This window comes from Thunnus albacares, chromosome 6 (assembly GCF_914725855.1).
Source record: "Thunnus albacares chromosome 6, fThuAlb1.1, whole genome shotgun sequence".
Taxonomy (NCBI): domain Eukaryota; kingdom Metazoa; phylum Chordata; class Actinopteri; order Scombriformes; family Scombridae; genus Thunnus; species Thunnus albacares.
The window spans coordinates 35700001-35722770 of NC_058111.1; the positions used below are offsets into that span (position 1 = coordinate 35700001).

The 22770-nt window shown below is 40.2% G+C and overlaps 2 long non-coding RNA genes across 2 annotated transcripts in view; both read right to left on the reverse strand.

The window, feature by feature from the left end:
- The window catches only part of LOC122983846, a 372841-nt gene that overhangs the window by 87487 nt on the left and 262584 nt on the right, over positions 1–22770 (reverse strand). The window lies entirely within an intron of this gene.
- On the reverse strand, positions 18282–22239 carry LOC122983843. Its single transcript, XR_006403774.1, has 7 exons — positions 22116–22239; positions 21922–22005; positions 21724–21830; positions 21419–21645; positions 21157–21322; positions 20924–21051; positions 18282–20799 (listed from the first exon to the last, which is right to left on the reverse strand). It is a non-coding gene; the product is annotated as an uncharacterized LOC122983843 (long non-coding RNA).

Below are 22770 nucleotides of genomic sequence, written 5' to 3' on the forward strand. Positions count from 1 at the left end.
AAAAACTGGAGCAGTAACTTTCCTTAATGGAACTGCCTCAGGAAACTGAGTTGAAACACGCATCACAGTCAGTAGGAACTGGTTACCAGACTTAGTTTTGGGCAGGGGACATACACATTTACAATAATATGCTCAAAGGGGGCACCAACAGCTGGAATGGGATGCAGAGGGGATGGAGGCACCTTTTTTCAGAGAGAGAAATGTGACAGTCATGTGACATGGACACAGGCCAATAGAGAAGAATATGCCAAAAAAATGTCAGCCTGTCACAATTTTAGAGCTGTTATTGTGAAACTAATAGGTATGTGTTGTACTGTGGACCAATGAGCTATTATACATTTGTATTTGATGTGAGACTGGGTTGTTTCCTGCTTAAGACATTCAGGACATTTTTATTTTTAAGTATCTGAAAGTCCAAGATAAGAGAGAGAGAGAGAGAGAGAGAGGGAGAGAGAGAGGCATCAGTGTACTTGCCATGCCTTAAAAGCAAGTCAAAATTGGGACTGAGAGAAAAAGGGAGAAGAAGGAAGCTTGTAATTTTTATAGCACTTTTCTCAGTTGCTGTGGCTTCAGCGAGCATAAAACCAGCTATGTCAAACATGACAAGGAAATGCAAGGCTTTCTGCACCATTTACTGAAAATAATGATAGTGGAGACAAATGTATGATTCAAAGGTCACTTCATTTTGCCCTGTTGTTATCCAGCAGATCCATTTAAAGATCAACATTGCTGACTGAGCTGTACATAAATCCCTATTGGAAAATGTTGACAGGGATAATGGTCATATAAAAAATAAAGCTGAGTATGTGCTGTGCCTTTGTTTTTAAAGCACATGAACAGGAAAAAGAGGGGCTCAGTCTTTTAACTGAATTGAATGAACTGCTTGATAACAGCATATTGTGAGCTCAGCTTTATGAGGCTCTGTCTGAAGCAACAGTTAGGCCTGAGGATGGCAAAATCTGTCAGTCCATCAGACTGTCAGTCTGCCTGTCCATCTGATACAGAAAATATCTCAACAACTATTGGCCAGATTTCCATGAAAAATAGCTATGGATATTCATGGATCCCACAGGATGCTTGCTTAGACATGCCCATGACTTAAACATAGGTAAAATGATAATTGAATATAATTGAAATTAGCCTGTTCCACCAGATCCTTAAATCTTGATTTTGTGTTATTGTACACCCACCTAATATTGTTTTTTCACCCTCTAAGTCACAAAGTAGATTGTAGACCCTCTCCACCCATCAGATCCACTCCCAACAGTTTGTTTTGGGAACCCAAGATGCTAACCCATCTGCTGAGAAAAAACTGAAAGTCATATTATAATTGTAAGGGTGGCTGATGAAAGCAGTTAGTTTCCTTTTTAAGCAGGTGTGATCAGCTTGAATTCTTATGACAACGTACTCTAATGGTTTTCACTTCAGGTACAAGACATTCAGCCAGCAGCCTGAGGAGGGTCCCTGTCTGCCTTGATAATGTATCCACTAAAACTCCACAGTTAGCAAAGGAGATTCATTCAGACCTGGTAGTAGCAGGATTCCTGTCTGGAATATTCTGTCATTTAAGATAAAATTTAAGATTAAACTTAAATGTCATTTAACTTAAAACTTTATAGGTATGTTCTACGCTCCCTGTCTGTTGCTTTTGCTTCTGTTTTTATGCAGGCTATACTTTTTCACTTAGTTCACTTAGCAAAATTTAATACAGATTGTGCAACCAATTTACAAACAGTAGTTTTAGGAGATTTAAGCAAAGCCGATATTTGTAATTTTATTTTGAAAAGAATTCTTAATAAAATGTCAAACACGCACACAGGTTAATATGTCTGACTTCACAATACTTGAATAAGAAAGACATTTAAAGAGAAATTGCAAACCCTGACATTCCTAACAGGATGGGAACAACTTAGCTTAGAGAAGGATGGGGAGAAAAGGAGAATATATTATTTTAATCTACTAAAATAGGAGGTAAGTGTAAGGCACTAAAAGTAAAGTGAGGAAGCTGTCAAAAATAATGCCATGAATCATTTTTATTTATCAATTATAACTTGGTAGAAAGTTGAGTAAACAGAAGAAACCTAAATGAAATCAATATTTGGTGTGAGCATGTTTAGGCCTTTAAAACAGCAGCAGTTCTCCTCAGTACAACTGCACACAGTTTTTCAGGTACTTGGCAGGTCAGTTGTTCCTGCATCTTGAAAAAGTTGCTGAATTGTTGTTGATGAATTCTTCTGTGGATTTAGGTGAATCAACTGCTTCTGTCTCTTCATGTAATCCCAGACTGACTGCTGAATAAATTTGGGACCAATCAGACGCCTGTGTTGTATTATAGATCTAAACATCTAAAGTAACTAAAACATTTGCACAGTACTGTACATTATGTACCCATACCTGGGTACGTATACGTATGTTTTAAGGTATAGTAAGGCTAAGCAAAAATAAATTTCATAGAAATGTTCTGGGACATAAAAGATAGATCCATCAATGTATATAGAAAGTCAAATTGATATATAAGTAGGTGCTGGTATGCTTGTACATTGGTACATATGTACGTATATGTATACACCACCTGTGATTTAACATAAATTGTAAAAGTCCCCTTCCATTCAGAAATGTGTTTTTCTTCTTGTTCCTTCAGTTGGATTATTTGAGGTTCTCTGTGTAGAATGATATATGAGCAGTTTGTTTTCACATTCACTTGCTCAAAGTGGATTGTTTTTCTGTGCTTAAACTTAAGTAAAGTACCTATGAGCACGATTTGTGACATCACAAGTAGTTTGGAGCCAATCGTGGTCCAGTATGCAACTTACTCATATGTGATATGGAAACTTGGAGCCCCCAGTGCACAAACACTAGGAGGAGACATCTCTTGTCCAGCATTTAATTTTTTTCTGAAAATAACGGTATTTGTATTTTCAGAGATTTTGGATTTTTTAATAAGGGAGAAGGAGTAATTTTTGATTTTAAGGCTTTTTAACAAGGTTGTTCAACGTTTTTGTGGAAAAACCAGATCAGACACTAATTATTAGTCAAAGCAGAGTATTTTTAAATGTCTTATAACATGTCTAGAGGGGATCTGTAAATTCTGTTTGTATTTTCATGATTCTTCCCGTAATGGTTTGTATGAATGCCTGAGTGAAATTTTCAGGTTCCCTCCAATAGCCACTGACAGTCCCAATTCAGGGTTAAGTGAGTAAACTGATATTTATTCAATAGCAGCCAAGAACAGGACACTTCTGATTTTTTTGGAGTCACTCTCAGGCCATGTTCTTTAGTTGATGAGGCAGGAGGCCTGCAGGTTTTTCCCATGGGAACGTAACAGTGTAATGCGGCCCAAGATAATGAATTAAGTCAAGGGTGTGTAGTTTGTCATAATTAAGCATAATTGAGAGTCTATTATTTATTTAGATATATTTGAGGTTAAGTGTCCTGTTTCAGTCAATAACCATTAGGGTGTAATGGAGAAAGGGTTCATGTAAACATCAGCTTCTCAGTTCTTTCCAGTTCACATACAGTGTACATGTAGGATCACAGGAACTCACCTCAGGATACATATACAGCTCGCCCTGTCACAAGAGAAAAATGCCCACATTAGCTGTTATAAAGAGGCTGAATGAATGCTGGTTTCCTGCAAACATAACAAGCAGAGACATGAAGGGATTATTACTGTCAGAGTAGTTTGGCAGCTGCCGTCACCCACCTATTTGGCACTCCTCTGCTGTATTTTTCAGAGTTCACTGGCAGTAGAAAGAAGCTTTGGGAGATAGAGCCACCACTCTCCTAGTTGGCAGTGATTACTGAAATATCTCTTAAGAACATTCACAGACTGAAAGAAATGCTCAAAAGTACATTTTATATTTCTTCCAGTCCTCCATAATATTGAACTGTAATTAAATATCCACATAGTTTCAGTGTCACACAAATGACAGAGTACTGAGTTATTCAAATAAAGCCACATATTTTTCTTTTTAAATTTCAGTGTCTTTTCAGTGGCACAGAGTCAGATACTGAACTGTCTCAAGACCTGGACCAGAAGCTGTATTGACTTTATTCTTTTAAATAATTAATTGACTGCTCCATTTTAACATTATGTGCAACAGATTTTGTCAAAATATGTAGGATTAAAAAATATATGCATCCAAAATCCAAGAAGTGAAAATATATTTATTGTTGGGCTGAGCCTGACTGCATTGGATGTCAGTAGGATTTTTTTACGCAACTTGCTGTTCTTAATACTGCTCTTGTACTGGCTGCACCACCTTTCACTGCTTTAATTGTAATACATATAGGTGTAACACGCAGTGGTAATGTGGCTAGTTGATTAAACTCAAGATCACAATTATTTTCACATCATGCATACTCTGAGACACAATGACATGATTTTCCTGTCAAATGCATACCGTTTTGTTTTCAGCCTCCCCACAAGGTCACTTCATTGAAGAGGAATTCTCAATTTTGTTCTCATATTTTTGAAATATTGGTTTTAATGTGTAGTCAAATCAACAGACACAAATATACATACTGTATAAATGGAAACATGTACAAATACATAAAATATCACAAAGCAATGATTATCAAGAACATAATAAATATAATAAAATATGTTTTAAAAGAAAGAGAGAGTAGCTGGATTTCTTTAAATGAGGTGGAGTTGGTGCGCTCCAGTCTTTAAGAGTCATCTTCTTGGGAAAAACCCTGCCAATTGTTCAGTTTTCCTAGTATGAGAAAGGGAAAGGCTATCATTAGATATCACCACATTTACATAAATATAAATGTATTAAAATAAACAGATAAGTCTATATTAAATTTTGTTTTATTTAATTAAGCGTCTTCCCATCCTCAGAAGTCAGAACTTTTTTAAGTGCCAATACTTGTTTCAGTGCCAATACAACGTTTTGCAGTACAAGTGTTTCAATGCCAATGTTTTCTTTTTCAGTTCAGGTTTTGTTTTGAATGCCAAATTTTATTTTCGATGGCAAAATGTAAATGTCACTACTCTGGCCCCATAGAAAACAGTTCATATAAAAAGTAAATCACAGCCAACTATATTTACATAATTTCCATGCTGTGGCTTTATAAAAAGCAATAAAGCAGCATACGGTCATTTTTGGAATTTCATTGGCTATTTGGAGCGCCAGTCATCAGCAGAATCTGTTCCCATATGCTCAGTCTTTACACGAAAGAAGAGGGGCAGGCACCTCCTTCCAACGCGGACTCTCATTGGCTACTGTAGGCTGTGCACAGGACATGGAAGCTCTGGTTGGGTCAAGTGAGGTGTCAATCGAAAGTTCAGATTGCAGCCACCATTTTGATAGCAAGCTGTGACTAATGTTTACATGCTAATGTGAGTTATAATGGAGAATAAGTTGGAAGATTAGGACATCTGCTGGCTAATTTGAAATGATGCAACAGCTATTCGTGGATATTTATTCATGTAATAATGTGTTTTGGACTAAATATTTTACTGGATTGGATCGACAGGAGCTTTGCTAATGTAACAAGACTGTTCTTGTTGGAGTTGTATCAGTCAGTGGAGTAATATGAGGCTTCATAGGTGAGTAGCATTTTGTAATTGTTTGTTTGTTTGGTGGTGGTCTGACAGAGGTGCTGATTGTACCTGCTGTTGTTATCGTATCTTGAAATGGTTTGCATCAATTGAATCACAAGAATCTTAGCTTTCCAGATTTGTCACATGAGTACCCAAGGTTAAGGGGTTAAGAGGCACTGGATTATTTCCACGATATTATCATATATGTATTATTAACATTGTTGTGGATTTTCGGAGCTGATGCACTGGCAGTTGTCAGTTTGAAGAAGAGAAGACCAAACCAAACTTCGTATGATGATTCTGGGAAAACTTTAATGAAGAACCTTGCAAGGGAGAGCGACTCAAGGGACACCTCCTGTTCGTACGGTGTCCCCAAACTCGTCTGACCCTCACAGTCCAAAACCAGCCTTTAAGCCAATCATAGAAACTAGTTCGTCAGTTCCGAATCATAAACCTATGACCTAAATCTGTATCTTTGGTTTGTCTTGTTGCGTCTGATGATGACCTGCATTCTGGCCTTGGTTCGCCTGTGAGGCTCCTGGTTTATTAAACAACATGTGTTATCTTCTGTTTGAGAGAACAGAAGAGTACAGCTTGACATTCTGTTGTCCTGGTCAGTTATGGAATATCCATAACAATCCCCTCTTATTGATCAAAAGATCAATACAAATTACCAATTTATGACTGGACTGGTGGACTGTAAGGGCACAAACAGAGTAGAAACAACATCCGCACAACAGATAACAATTCTCACACAAAAGTAATACAAGAATCAACAATTGCATTGAACAAAATCAAAAGTAAAATCATCAAAACACATAATCATTTAAACACATAATGCAATAACAATAAAAGCAAACAATCAGTAAATTAGATAAAAAACCCCTCTTATGTACCCCTTTAAAACAACTGTCATGTGACCCATGAGTTCTGTCTTCCAACCACCAGGGGCAGTAGTGAGGCAAATCCTCAAAGAAGATCTCCTAGAACACCAAAGCGTTAAAGGAGGTCATTGACAGAGGTCACCAGTCACATGCGCAAACAACCTAAGACAAGACACTTCCTGCCTCTTACTAGATGAAATCCTAGCAACTTAAAGGGGAGTCATACAAACATTTGATTACATCATAACAATAAAACAAATCAATCACAAAGTGAAGTCTTCAACCCATGCACTTTGCGTACAGTAGAGGGCCATCACCATGGGATGCATGGTGATGTGGAATCCATCCTCCTTCGTCGACGTGGATGAACTCTGCTTCGTCTCAAACAGTGTTTTATCATATGTAGACCACCGCCATCTACCTCGAGAAAAAGTAACTGGATATGCAATATTACAATCATTCATTTTACATCTGTCAATAGGACATTTAAAAACAATAGAATTCACAATTCGTTTAACTCGGGAGAGAGCTGGTAAAATATGTCCATCAGTCTTTTCTGACTCTTTTTCTTCAGACTCTCTCATTGCAGCATTGTCAATGTATCTCACTGTTTTGTCAGGACTTACAGTGTTGTAGAGTCCCAATGGGCTCATTGATTTGTCCGTATGTCCAAGATCTGGCTCTTGGTCTGCATTTTCTGGATCATTCTGCAAAGGGCGCCCCTGTCCATGGGGCACTGGGTTCATGGCACCGACTGTGTCATGAGAAGGAAAGCCTTTCCGCTCTCCTTCGCCTGGAATCAGAGAGACTCCTGTCTCTCTCTCATTTGGACCGACTTGACCTGTCCCCTGCCCGAACCTACTAAACAGGAGAGAAAAAAGGAGTAACCATCCGGTTACCTGCCAGGGCTCTGCTCTCCTCCGCCAGTGGTTGGGGGGGCCAGTCTGCACCTTGTGGCGTGGATCCATTCTGCTCTGCCTTCGACCTTCAGGGCCGTCCTAGTAGTCAGCAGCACCTGGTATGGACCTTTCCACCTAGGAGACAAAGACACTTTTTCCAGAGATTTGATTAATACCAGGTCACCTTCTCGAAAGGAATGAATTGGTTCTTCCGATGGTTTGGGGAGTCTGTCAGCCACCTGTAAATGATACTTTCTCAAAATCTCTGTTAGTCTTTTCACATACTCAGTCATGAACTCATCCGTCCAAAGCAGAGTAGCTTTGTGTGGTGTCAGTGGGGGACTTGTCCCTGTGGACATTGGTCTTCCCATCAGCACCTCGTGAGGACTCAGTCCTGTAGTTGCACTTGGTGCACTCCGAATGGAGTACAGCACAATCGGCAGTGCATCAGGCCATTTCAGGCCTGTGGCTAGGACTGTTTTGGTCAATCTGTCTTTGATAGTTGCATTCATTCTCTCAACTTGACCTGAACTCTGTGGATGATAAGGAACATGTAACTGCCACTTAAATCCTAAGATTTCTGACAGTCCCTGAGTGATTTTTGACACAAAAGCTGGACCTCTGTCGCTATCTATTCCCTGCGGCACTCCGTACCTAGGGATTACCTCTTTTAGCAGACACTTTACAACTGTTCTTGCATCTTCTTTTTTCGTTGCAAAAGCTTCTACCCACTTCGAGAACCTGTCGGTTATGACTAGCAAGTATTTGAAGCCTTGTGAGCTTGGCATATGTACAAAATCTATTTGCATATTTACAAAAGGACCTGATGGGGGTTCTAAGTGGTCATGTTTCACTGTGCTATTCTTTTTTCTGGTCTGTTGACATATCATACAACTATCCACAAGTGTTTGTGAAACTTGAGTAATGCCTGGAGCAAACCACTGTGAGCGAATAACATCATTCATCACCCCTCTTCCAACATGCGCTGGACCATGCGTCACACGTGCCAGTACATGAAGGAGAGCTCGAGGGCAAACCGGTCGACCATCAGGGTGGAGCCACAAGCCAGACTCCGCGTCAACTTTACAACCTTTACGCAACCAAAGACTTCGCTCCCTGTCATCAGCGTGATTTTGCATTGTCACGACATCATTAGCGGAAGGAACTGGAATTGGATTGGTAGGTTGTGTGGAGGCACATTGAAGTACCAAAGAGGGAGAGGAAAGTGCCGCTTGTTTGGCTGCAGTGTCAGCCATTGCATTTCCTCGTGAAACAGGATCAGTTCCATTCGTGTGAGCAGCACATTTGATGATTGCAAGCTGAGATGGGCGCAAAATAGCATCTAACAGGTCATTAACCAAAGTGTGATGCTGTAGTGGTTTTCCAGAAGATGACACAAAACCTCTCATCTTCCATAACTGGCCAAAATCATGAGCAGCGCCAAATGCATATCTTGAGTCAGTGTAAATAGTAGCCACCTTACCAGAAGCAAGAATACACGCTCTAGTTAGAGCATACAGTTCTGCTGCTTGAGCAGAGGTACCTGGAGGCAGTGCTTTTGCCTCTACTACCCCCCAATCGTTAACTACTGCATAGCCAGCTAGATGTGTGCTATCAGATGGTCTGCTAGCTGAACCATCAGTGTAAAAAATCAAATCAGAATTGGGTATTGGTGTCTGCAACAAGTCTGGCCTTGGGGATGTACACAGGTCAATAGTTGTGATGCAATCATGCTCATCATCTGTGTCAATCAATGGAAGGAGAGTAGCTGGATTCAATGGAGGTGAGCGTTTTAAAGTGATGTGTGGACTATGAAGAATGATTGCTTCATAGCCTGAACGACGTGCAGCTGTCATGTGTTGGGTAGCAGATGTGTTCAAGATGTGAAGTACTGCATGTGGAACGTGCACAACACAGTCATGAGCCAGTACAATTGGAGAAGATTTCTCAATCATGATGGCAACGGCGGCCACCGCTCTTAAGCAACCTGGCATGCCAAGAACCACAGGGGTTAGTCGAGAGGAGTAGTACGCAACTGGACGGTAATGAGACCCATGTTTTTGCACGAGAATGCCTGTAGCAAAGCCATCTCGTTCATGTACATGCAGATGGAACGGCTGATGATAGTCCGGCAGCCCCAATGCCGGAGCCAAGGTGAGAGCATGTTTCAGGTCCTGAAAAGCTTTGTTCATGTCCTCAGTCCACTGCACCTTGGGAGGAGCTGATTGCAGTGTGGCGTTTCGCAAAACAGAGTCCATAGCAGCATACTCAAAGATCCAATGTCTGCAATAATTCGCCATCCCCAAGAACGAGAGCATTTGTTTCTTGGTTGTGGGAGGAGGCATGTTAACCAGCAGTTTCAACCTCTCCGGTGACAACAGGCGCTGTCCATTTTTCAAAACATGACCCAAGTATGTCACCTCAGACCGACAAAATTGCAGTTTGGCAAGTGATGCTCTATGACCACACTCAGCTAGTCTCTGTAGGAGCAAGATGGAGTCCGTTCGACAAGCTTCCTGTGATGGTGAAGCTATCAGGAGGTCATCTGCATACTGTAGGAGAGTGGAGCCCCCTGGAAAGTGGAGGTCATCCAAGTCCCGTTTCACTGCTGCTGCGTAAACTGTAGGACTCTCGACAAAACCCTGAGGCAAACGCTGCCAGGTGTACTGTTTTCCTTTGAATGTGAATGCAAACAGATACTGGCTATCTGGATGCAACGGGATTGAGAAAAAAGCTGAACTCAAATCAATGACTGTGTAGTGTGTTGAGTTGGATGGTAGTGAAGCTAAAATCGAATTTGTGTCTGGCACAATTGGAGCTGTTGGCACTACAATGCTATTAATAGCTTGCAAATCTTGTACAAAACGCCATTCATCTGGGCGGTTTGCTTTTGGAATGGGTAAAATGGGTGTGTTACATGGGCTTGTTGTTTGAACCAACACACCTTGATCCAGTAAAGACTGAATTACACCTTCAATACCAGCAATTGACTTGTGTGGCAAATTGTATTGCCTGACCATTGGTAGTTTAGCACCAGGTTTGAGTGTGACTTTGTGAGGTGGAGCCGAATTCACAAAACCCACATGGTTTTTATGTTTAGCCCATAAAATAGATGGAACCTCTGAAAGCTCTGATGGAGGCCCATACTGTGTGGGGAGGGGTGGTTGTTGCAAAACAAACCTACTCTGAGGTAGCTGGATGTGCTCAGTTAAAGATAACATGTACAGCTCAAGGCCCAAGTGTGTTATTGTTTGAGTTTGAGGAGTCTGCGCAGCTCCTCTCAATGCCTGGCACTGTGCCACCATGCTTTCAAGCTGTTGTGGGTCACAGCCAGGAGAGACAGCTACAGTGATGTATGGAAATGAATCTTTATCATTAACCAATTTGCGCTGTGCGTCAGATAACCGAATTGGAATTGCACATCCCTGTGGACCAACAAACAAACATTGTTCACACTCCAACCCCTCTTGTGTATTCAAAAACACATCAGCTAATTGTTTGTACACCTCTGGGGGGTTAAATGCTGCTGTACAGTGACACTGTAGTACAGGCCTCATGGCAGACATCTGTGTTGCACATGCTGGTGAAATTTGAGCAATTTTTTGAATGCTAGATACTGTGAAACTGGAAGCCATGTTAAAATCAGTCAATGACCAACAATACAAACAATCAGCAATAGTTTTCAAAAACTGAAATGCATGAGCAGCCTTCACATCAGGTAGGCTTAAAAACAATCCATCAGGTGTGCATTGAATGGTGGCATGTAGCTTGCAAAGTAAATCTCGTCCCATGAGATTAATTGGACTTTTCTCAGAAATCAGGAAAGAATGTTGCACATCTGAACCTTCAACAGTTATTTTAGCTCTCTGTGATAGTGGCTCAACAACAGGAACGCCGGAAACACCCACGGTGGTGACAAAATTAGGTGTTGGTGTACATACATGCTCATCAGCTTTAACAGTGGAAATTGTGGCCCCACTATCTACCATAATGTCAACTCTACTACCATTTACTTCAACAGGCATTATTGGATCTTCTGAAGGATCTTTTGAAAGTCGAATTACAGCTGCTTGAATGGGAAATGTTTTTTCTGATCCTGCCCCTCTATGGCCTCCCTATGCTTGATTGTAATATTGTCCATGATTCACATTATCAACATGTGGAGGAGGTGGTAGTGGTTGTTGTTGTTGTTGTGGTAAAGCAAGGGGGGCTGTTTGTTGGAAATTCCTTGTTTGGTGATCCTGGAATGGGTAATTTTGCTTGTTCTGACGACGACCACTTCTACACTCATTAGCCCAATGTCCCGCTTTCCCACATTTGTGACACTTTCCCGGTTTTCGCTTGTTATTGTTTTTGAAATGCTGTTGTCCACCCCCCTGTCGCGCATGCTGTAACATTTGTTTTGGGAAGGAGGCAGATTTGTCTTCAGCAAAAACTTCACACCTATCTAGCGCCATCATTTTGTTTACCGTTGCTTTCCAGTCTTTGGTTTGCCAATCGGTGACAGACAATTTGTATGCAGCTGCAACATTTGGTTTTAGATTTTGCACAAAGGTTGTAACAACAAAATATTCATTTCCTTCTCGTCCTATTCCTGCATTGCTATCCCAAGTACGTGTAAATCTGTTAACAAACTCAGGTACAGTTTCATATGCATCTTGGACACAGTGAATTACTTTATTAAAGTCAGTGCGCTGTCGTGCACATTTTCTTATTGCTGTTTTTGCTTCTTCATTTAACCAGTCAATCATGGTTCTATGAGGAGGCCACTGGCCATCCTCTGTCCGAGCAGGGAAAAGAAATTCACCTTTGCACAAATCCCACTCCGTTCTGTATGAGCCAGCAAGTAATTGTTCAACATCAGGTATCAGACAGTTATACACAGAGCATACATATCTTAACCATCCCCAGTATTCATCTGGGTTTGTGGTCGGATTGGGGGCATTTTGTGTCATTCCAACTATCTCAGCAGGAGTCCATGGTTTGCAGACAGCTGTGTTGCCAACCATGATTTTTGGAGCATTTATTGAGGTGGATGTAATGTTTAGAGGGGGCTCTAAAATGTTAGTTTTCGATCTTGTATGTCTTTCCAGATGTGAATGTGTCATTCTAGTTGTACCTCGTCTCTGAGTTTTGCTACTTGCAGTGTGGGGTCGTCTCTGTGTCATCTTTGGCCTGACTGCAGGTTCTGTGTCGTCACTATGGTCTGTGTCAGACTCCTCCCCCTTACCTCTGGCTCCTTGTAACTCAAGTTCTACCTCACTTTCTCCTGAGCTGTCCTGAGTGTCTATCTCTGTTTCTTCAGCAACGGCAGCTAAATGTCTTTTCTTTTCCTTTCTTTTCTGGCTTTTTACCTGTTTGAATGACAAATTAGCTTTCTTTTCTTTTTCTGCAGCTTTCCTAGCTTTTTCTTCGTCGGCTCTATCTTTCTTTTCCTGTTTAACTCTTTCCCTTTCTCTAGCAGCCTGACTGTCTCTTTCCCTTTCTCTAGCTGCTATCTGCTCTTCTCTATTTTCTACTTCAGTCTGTAGTCTTTGTCCCTCAACAGCTGCGGCTAGTAAGAGAAATTCATCGTCAGTCTTTGCTTGTTGTGAAATGGTTTGATCAGTCATGTTAGCAGCTGAAAAGGGGTTTGAAGGTGAAAGTTGTGGAAAAATTGAAATCATTGTTTTGTTTGTGTGTGACTCTTGCAAAGGCACTCCAGCTTTGGATACAATGGTCAACAAAGTTTGTGGAGAGGGAGCATCAGTTTGCCGTTTTGCCCAACCGTATATGATAGCTTTGGAAATGGCCTTCACATTCTCACCATGCCTCTGTTTAATTTTCATCATTTCTGTAGCTCTGGTTTGCAACTCTGCTTCCAACATAGGCAAGTGACATGCTGTCACACATTTAACACAGTTCTCCACTGCTGCTCTGAACTCATCAGAAAAACGATCAACTCTTTTTTCATCCAGACTCACTCCACACCTCTGACGAGCAACAGTTAACCACACATTTACACAATCTTTCATATACGCACTATCCCAAGATGGATTTCCAAAATCTGGGTTAACATTGTACTCAGCAATCTGAAGCTTATCTCTATCAAACGCTCCTTCGTATGGCCATTCGCCATCTGTCCACTGATTCATAAGGGAAGAAAATGGAAACACAAAAGTCCATCCTTTCAATCTACCAACAACTCCCGCCGGAGATTGTGGAGAAAACATCGCTCTATATTGTGCATCTGTGAGTGTGTGGGGGTTTGCTTCGGGAAGCTTATCAATGGCAGATTGACCTTTTACTTCTGAATTGGTGCGTTTGTTTCCTACTGAAACAGATTTGTTCTTTCTCTTGTGTTTTGGTGAATGAATTAATTTTGTAGTAGATTGTGTTCTACTCACTGCTTTAGACGTGTTGTTGCCCATTTTAACACATTTACATTAAAAACATCACACAAACAAACACATCAAACACAAAACAGACACATCAAAACTTTCCCAGCATCACCGAAGTTCTTTTTTTTTTACACCTCTCTTCCTGGTGCAATAGCAGTGATCTGAAGCCAAACCGACGAAGCAACTCTTCGTCTTGTGTACACTGTTTATTGTTTGAAAAAATTTTTACCGGCGCCCGACTCTAGGACTTAGAATCCCAAGTCTGAAAACATTTCTCACAGGACACAGAGTGGATGATCCCCGATCTTGGCTTAAACGAAATAGGCCAAATCCTACCCCGAAAACGTCTTTTCTATAGTTTAAATCTCAGGTGGGTCCCCCTGTGCCGGACGTAGCCCGAAGCTAGCCCAGAAATCCCAGCCACTTTTGTGGCACTGCAGGAGTTAAGACTCACTCAACTCTGCCTTTTTTACCTCTTCACAACCACATGCTTTGCACCTGCTTATCACTGCACAGTTTCAACACATTTTCATGTGTTTAGATTCTTTAACCATCAGCTTTTTGCTTTTTTTTTGTTCACTTTGTGACCACCTTTAAAGTGAAAGTGATGCACAGTTTCTTTGTGATTTCGTCAAACGCAGACATGGTAAGGCACAACAATAAAATAAAATTATGCACTTACCACGTCTTTGTTGTGTTGAAATCCTGTTCGTGACGCCAAATTGTTGTGGATTTTCGGAGCTGATGCACTGGCAGTTGTCAGTTTGAAGAAGAGAAGACCAAACCAAACTTCGTATGATGATTCTGGGAAAACTTTAATGAAGAACCTTGCAAGGGAGAGCGACTCAAGGGACACCTCCTGTTCGTACGGTGTCCCCAAACTCGTCTGACCCTCACAGTCCAAAACCAGCCTTTAAGCCAATCATAGAAACTAGTTCGTCAGTTCCGAATCATAAACCTATGACCTAAATCTGTATCTTTGGTTTGTCTTGTTGCGTCTGATGATGACCTGCATTCTGGCCTTGGTTCGCCTGTGAGGCTCCTGGTTTATTAAACAACATGTGTTATCTTCTGTTTGAGAGAACAGAAGAGTACAGCTTGACATTCTGTTGTCCTGGTCAGTTATGGAATATCCATAACAAACATGATATCAATATTTAATTTTTTAAATATCATGGTTATCATCAATACCAATATATTGCAACATCCCTTGTAGAAATATTTCAAAAATGCAATCTATTTTAACTTTTAAGAGGCCATTTTACATGCCTTCATCTCATCATGACTGGATTATTGTAACAACCTTTTTACTTGCCCTAATCAAAAATCTATTGATCAATTCCATTTCCATTTCCAATTTAACCAGAATCAAGAGACGTGATCACATCACTCCTGTTTTAGCCTCTTTACACTGGCTCCAAGTATGTTTTAGAATAGATTTTAAGTCTTACTGATTACTTTTAAGGCTCCTCATGGCCTCACTCCCTGCTATTATTCTGACCTCCACTGTACAAGCCGATTAGTAGTTTGAGATCCTCTGTCAGAGGTCTTTTATCTGCTCCAGAGGCCATGCTAGTAGCCATTTTATCCCCTTGCAGTCCAGCGCCCTCACAGAATTGACGTGATGACAGAAGTCCATGAGGGTAGTGTGCAGGTCCAGAGGGTGCAATCGTAAGTATGGTATGATTTATTCATGTTGGTGGGAATGATTCCCAAGTACGCCAATTGGAGGTCACTAAAATTTGTTTTCTCTGGGCCTCTGCCTAATCTGACCAGAGATTACATGTATAGCTGCATGTCGTCATTCAACTGCTGGCTGTCAAGGTGGTGTCTAGCAAACAACATCGGCTTCATAGACAATTGGTGGACTTTCTTCGGAAGACCTGGTCTGATTAGGAGAGATGGCATATATCCCACTTTGGATGGAGCTGTTCTCATATCTAGAAATATGGCAGAGTTTATTAGCAGACCAAACCATGACAACCCAGAGACCAGGAGGCAGAGCTGCAGTCCTGCATGTTTCTCTGTGCTTCCATTAGAGCAGTTACCCACCCAAAACCCCATAGAACATATGTCTGTCCCCCGACCACTTAAATCAATTAAATCTAAGGTAAACAGAAGAGGATTCATTCATAAAAATCTAATAAAAATTAACAGCACCACTGCAATAGTACAACAAAATAGGAGAATTAAATGTGGAGTCTGAAACATTAGATCTCTGTCATCTAAAGCCGTATTAGGAAACCATCTAATCTCAGATTATCATATTGATAAACTCAAGCCTAATTATCAACCCTAGACCTTAATTTCATTATAACTCATTCATCTAAAGCCTTGGTCTTAGTCTCTCTCAGCCAACCTGGAAAACTTTACAGCCAATTCTATTTGTTGTAATATACCGTCCTCCTGGCCCGTACTCTGAATTTTTATCTGAATTCTCAGAGTTTTTATCAAACTTAGTCCTTAGCACAGATAAAGTAATTATAGTAGGTGATTTAATATTCATGTGGATGTCGAGAATAATAGTCTTAGCACTGCGTTTATCTCATTATTAGACTCAATTGGCTTCTCTCAGAGTGTAAATAAACCCACTCACTGTCTTAATCGCACCCTTGACCTTGTTCTGACTTACGACATCGAAATTGAACATGTAATAGTTTTTCCACAAAATCCTATTTTATCAGACCATTACTTAATAAATTTTGAATCCCTATTACTGGACTACACACCATTAGACAAAAATGTCTTAACTAGATGTCTATCTGATGCTGTGTGCGGTAGCTAAATTTAAGGAAGCAATTCCATCAGTATTGAACTCAATGCCATGTCTCAATACTACAGAGGACTCTTATGCTAATTTTAGTCCCTCTCAAAACTAATAATCTTGTTGATAGTGCCGCATGCTCAGTGCAAATAACACTCGACACCATCACCCCTTTCAAAAGGAAGATTTAAGCAAACATTGCAAAAATTTAAAATGATTTGGCGTTCCACAAAACTGGAGGAATCTTGCTTAGTCTGGCAAGATAGTCTTAAAACATGTAGGAAGGCCCTCTGTAATGCCAGAGCCGCCTATTACTCAGCATTAATAGAGGAGAATAAAAACAGCCCTAGGTTCCTTTTCAGGCCAGGCTGAAAAAGAGTCATAACTCTATTGATCCATGTATTCCTATAGCTCTCAGTAGTAATGACTTCTTTACTAGATATGATCAGTCTCTCTTTAGTAACAGGCTATGTACCAATCCTTTTAAAGTAGTGTAATTAAACCTCTTCTTAAGAAGCCTATTCTTGATTTTAGCCAACTACAGACCTATATCTAATCTTCCCTTTCTCTCTAAGATCCCTGAGAAAGCAGTTACCAATCAGTTTTGTGACTTTCTACATAACAGTAGTTTATTTCAGGATTTTCAGTCAGGATTTAGAGTGCATCACAGCACAGAGACAGCACTGGTGAAAGTTACAAATGATCTCATAACTGCATCGTACTTGTCTTGTTAGATCTTAGTGCGGCATTTGACACCATTGACCTTCACATCCTATTACAGAGGCTGGAACATTTAATTTGCATTAAAGGAACTGCATTAAGCTGGTTTAAATCCTATTTATCAGATCGATTTCAGTTTGTACATGTTAACGATGAATCCTCCATGCAAAAGTTAGACACAGAGTTCCAAAAGGTTCTGTGCTTGGATCAGTACTATTCACCTTATATATGCTTCCTTTAGATAATATTATTTGGAAACAGTCCATAAATTTTCATTGTTGTGCAGATGATACCCAATTATATTTATCAATGAAGCCAGATGAAACCAATCAGTTAACTAAACTCCAAGCATGCCTTAAAGACATAACGACCTGGATGACCTGCAATTTTCTGCTACTAAACTCAGACAAAACTGAAGTTATTGTGCTTGGCCCTAAACACCTTAGAAACACATTATCTAATGATAAAGCTACTCTAGATGGCATTGCCCTGGCCTCCAGCGCCACCGTAAGGAATCTAGGAGTTATTCTTGATCAGGATATGTCCTTAAACTCCGACATAAAACAAATCTCAAGAATTGCCTTTTTCATCTACGTAACATCGCAAACATTGCAAAAATCAGGCACGTCATGTCTCAAAATGATGCAGAAAAACCACACAGTAAAAAACTCTTAGAGAGTTGAATTTAACTCTGTTCTAGATAACATTTGGTCCCACTCGAAATTAGAGTAAAATTTACTCTTGGCCAGTGTTAACTTTTCAGAGTTAATTCTACTCAATTCAGTGTCAAAATTAACAATGAAATGTGTAAAAATATTTAACACTGTGGTTTGTTCACACTGTTCAGAGTAATATGATTAAACTTTTTTGAGCTAATTTTACTATTTTAGTTTTAAAATGACACTCCAATGTGAATAATATTTAAATTTCATTTCTCTACAGTGTTATTTTTTACATCTAGGTCATATGATGCTATTTTACTGTGATGCTATACTGCTGTGTTCTAACCTATTAAATGTAAATAAACACAAACATACAAGATCACAGTAACAGCATTTATTGAATCTTGCCATACTTATCAGAACTGACTCAATCTGGTAAAAAAGAGGCATTTCAGATTCAACTTTGCCACAAATAACCAGATGTGGGCGGTAAACAAACTCATTGTGTTTAGCCCAATTCACTTTCATAACTTGAACACTACTGGGCACTTGCATTGCCATGGCAATTCCAGAACCTCCTTTTACCATTTCTAAAGACACCATTTTTCCTGGACCAATGTCTAACCGACTAAAGGTTATTGAAGATTGCCAAACGTATGTCATATGATTCTGGTGTTTTTTGGCTAGTGTTTTGGTGATATTTTTAAATGACTTGAGCTGTTTCTTTAAAAAAAATGTGTTTACCTTCATAGTGCATGCACCAACTATGAAGTACAGGTCCTATTTTCTGGATGCAGCGAGGATAATGGATATGAAAATGGTGCTTTGGTAAAAGTTTTTCTGGGGATACAACATCTTGAAAAGTTTGTGGTGTTCCACAATCAAATGTTTTAAATATACACAGAGATCTTGAGAGAACATGGGAGAAAATACAATGTTTACAGTTTGTTGTAATAGAAGAAATTGGCCGCAGTGTTGGTCAGTAGAGCTTACCAAATCTCCAAACATGAGCGGAACATTCCTCAATAAGCACCATGACTGAGCTGCATTCAGTCCCAGATCATTACTCTCTCCACCTAAATTCACAGTCAGTGGCCTACTGTTTCTCTCAATGACGCCATAATCAAAACTTTGTATTCTCGAATTCAGCTCCCCCAATGTAACATGTTGTTCTTTAAAATACACAAACAATAACTTCAATTCGTATTGGGCCACCCCTTCCAAAATGTCATGCATCACATCAACTGAGAAGTTCTAAGTTGTGCAAAAATATGTCAATGAATTCAATAAGCATGAACTCTTCACACCAAAAACGTAAGGAAGAAATGGATTACGAGCCATTTCTTGACAGTGAGCAGTGTGGGTGTCTTTGGTGCGCAACACTATTTTGGGAGAATCTTCAGAGAATTCTGTTTGAAAGTCATCTTTTTCAGCAAAACAAAACCTGCAACAGTACCTTGCACTGAAAGACTCCACCAGACCAAACAAACTATGTAAACCTAAACTATCACCTGTATCCTGTATCACACTGCCATGAACATGACCACCATATAGTGGAATTTCAATACCATCAGTCTCTAACACTTTAATGTCTCGAACAATAGGAGCAAGAATTTCACTAAAACTGTAACATTTAAGATCTTGTGCATGAAATAGGGCACACAGCTGTATGTTTGCCAGAAGAGAATTCCATTTTGGAGAGAAGTCCCTTAAGGTAAAATATATTGCACCCAATTCATGAATACCTCGCTTGGAACCGAGAGGATTTGCAACCTTGAAGTCATCATAGAACATCTGGATCTGCACTGTGTGCTTTTCAGTTGAAAACAGAGGGTGAGTCTTAAATAAAGATCCATCACAAATATCTCTGAGTCTTGAGTCATCAGTGGCTTTTTCAACATTTCTGTGATATGCTGACTTTTAAATATTGACTGCAAAGTAGATAAAATTGGAGCATACATGAATTTATCTCGAACAACTACCTGATCATATGTTCCAGTTTTTTTTATTTCGCCTTGTGTCAAATCTTGAGCCAATTACACATTCAACTAGTTCTACAGTTTCCCACTTGTCTGATAAAAATTTTGATCACTTGTATTCTGAATTAAGAACTGTGAAAGGATTCTCTAACTCCTCAAAACATGCTTCAACTTTCTTGCACATTTCAGTTTCTCTTTCATCACTAAATACACGCTTAATGACAATTTCTTTAGCATGTTGCTGGATATCTTGAACAATCTCTTCCATGGAAATCACAACAAAATTCACTACACTTTGGCCCACACCTTCTGCCTTTAGATCAGAAATTACAGCTGCACAACTATTTACAAGGTCTGCTGAAGATAATTCTAACTCAGGCTCTAAATATTCAGACGACGTCAACATCAGTGGCATTACTTGTATCAAGAACACTTTGACGAGGTGAAAAATCACCTTCTTTTACAGAATCAAATGAACCGCTTACATGGCACTTGTTCAGATGCTTTCTAAAGCCAGAAAAGCTACCAAAAGAACGTGAGCATCCCACTTGGCCACATTTAAGATAAAGAGTCTTTCTAGCACAGAGACCATGAATTACCTTAAGGTGCTTTATAAGGCTGTTTGGTCCACCATGGTCACTTTTGCAAAGAAAACACTGCATTGTTTGAATTCACGTGGGTACTAACATACCATTCTTGCTCGCAACTCTGCAACTCTGGGGTTTGTAGGAAAGTGAAGAAATTGGTCAGTGAAGAACTGTAGGATGTACCGAAGACATAACGGGCCTTAAAGAGTTCGTCAAGGGCTCCGACTGAACCTGTCGCCTTACATGGAAGGGCATGTTTGTCAATAACAATGAAGAAGGTGTGAACGCTGCTTCTTGTGGTTCCCTGAGTGAGGAGGTAGGGCTGACTGCTTTGGATGATGTTGTTCAGATGATGCTGTACACTGGTTCCAGCCTACAACAAAACACATTCATCATCAGTATTTAGTGACCAACCTCTGACAACAGATCAGATCACCTCAAACTGTGCATGAAATTGAGGTGATGGAAAGTATATTTTAAACAACCGTTCAGCGTACCCTTTGGAATTCGATGAGGTGATCTACAGCCTGAGCTACAGACATCTTTCCTGGCCTCTTTCATCCGTGTGCAGATGGTGGCAGGAGATGTAGCAGCAGCAGGAGAGCAGACATGTCACTGTCCCAGCCTACAGATCAACAAACATCAGGTTAACATTATGCTATAAATACATTAAATTGGTACAATTACCTATATAACTAAAAATGGTGATTAAAAACAGTCCCAGTCATACCATTCTTAACCTTCAGCAGCTGACTCAGCATTGTGCATTAACCCCAGGAGCTCTGTGGTGGGTACCAGTCCATGGCTTTCCTTTACCACTTTAGCTCTGTGGGCCACCTTTCCAAGAATTTGTGGGCAGTGAACTCACCAAACAGGAGTCTGAAATCTTGTTCTATCTGTAAAGCAAAAATACAGTGCATATAAACCAGTAATGAGTGACACTGCATGCTGCATGGGATATTTCAGTGATTCAACTACTGAAGATTTCTTACCAGTCCCGGTGTGTCCAGAAACCACGGGAAGACTGAGAAGACATCTGCTGCTTTCTTTTCATCGTTGACCATTGAATGACGATAGATGAAGGTAGCTTTCATCTTCTCACAGACAGTGTCTTCAACAGCAGAGTGTTTCAAAACAGCAATAGCTGCTTCCACATCCTCATCAGATAACACTTTCTCAGCAGTGAAGGGTCTGGATCGACCATGGCCTGGCCCACCAACTTAAGACCAAACACAATTTTATTGACTCCTTCATACAGATTTCATCAATATCATATGTAAATGATAAGTAAACTTACTCTTGGGAGATTTGCTAACTGAGGCACCTCTGCAGTTTTTCTTTGAATGGTCTTCAACTACCATGCAAGGTACTCCGAACCGCTCTCTCTGGATCATAGTAATGTTCCTATGTAATTAAATACATGCAGACTGACTATGCAATCAACATGTCTAAGGGCAATTATGTGTTTTAATGTTGCAAGGACCCTTTTACTTACATATCCATGTTGTGAATATGGGTCTTCCAGATATGGGAACAGAGCATACATCACTCTGACACTTAGACACGTGGGGGGGATGTTCTAATGTAAGAATTCAGTGATGATGTTCACTCAATTGGCATTGGACAACACAATTAAAAAAAATCCAATACTAACAATGTTTCTTCATAGCCTACATGTATGATTCTTACCCATGTGTTTCTGTAGCAAGTATGTTTATCATCCGTCTTCTGGTAGCATCTGTCAGAGATTTGGTTTTTGCATACTCTTGCATGATGTGGTCACCGCCGGGCTTTGTTGTTAGGATTTCTTCAATCATCTTAAATGGAAATAAAATATGCAGTCAGAAAATTAGAGAAACAGATCATTTTTTCTCCCATTTTAGCTTTGCTGCATTGGCTTCCTGTAAAATCCAGAATAGAATTTAAAATCCTTCTCCTCACTTACAAAGCCCTTAATGGTTAGGCACCATCATATCTTAAAGAGCTCATAGTACCCTGCTCTGCTCCCAGAATGCAGGCTTACTTGTGGTTCCTACAGTCTCCAAAAGTAGAATGGGAAGCAGAGCCTTCAACTATCAGGCTCCTCTCATGTGGAACCATCTTCCAGATTCGGTCCGGGGGGCAGACAACCTCTCTACGTTTAAAAGTAGGCTTTAAACTTTCCTCCTTTTTGATAAAGCTTATAGTTAGGGCCGGCCAGGCTTGCCTTGTATTAGCCCTTAGTTATGTTGCTATAGGCCTAGACTGCAAGGGGACTTCCCATGATGCACTGAGCTTCTCTCTTCTCCTCCTCCTCCTCTCCATCTGTATGCATTCATGTACCATTAATACATGTTACTACATG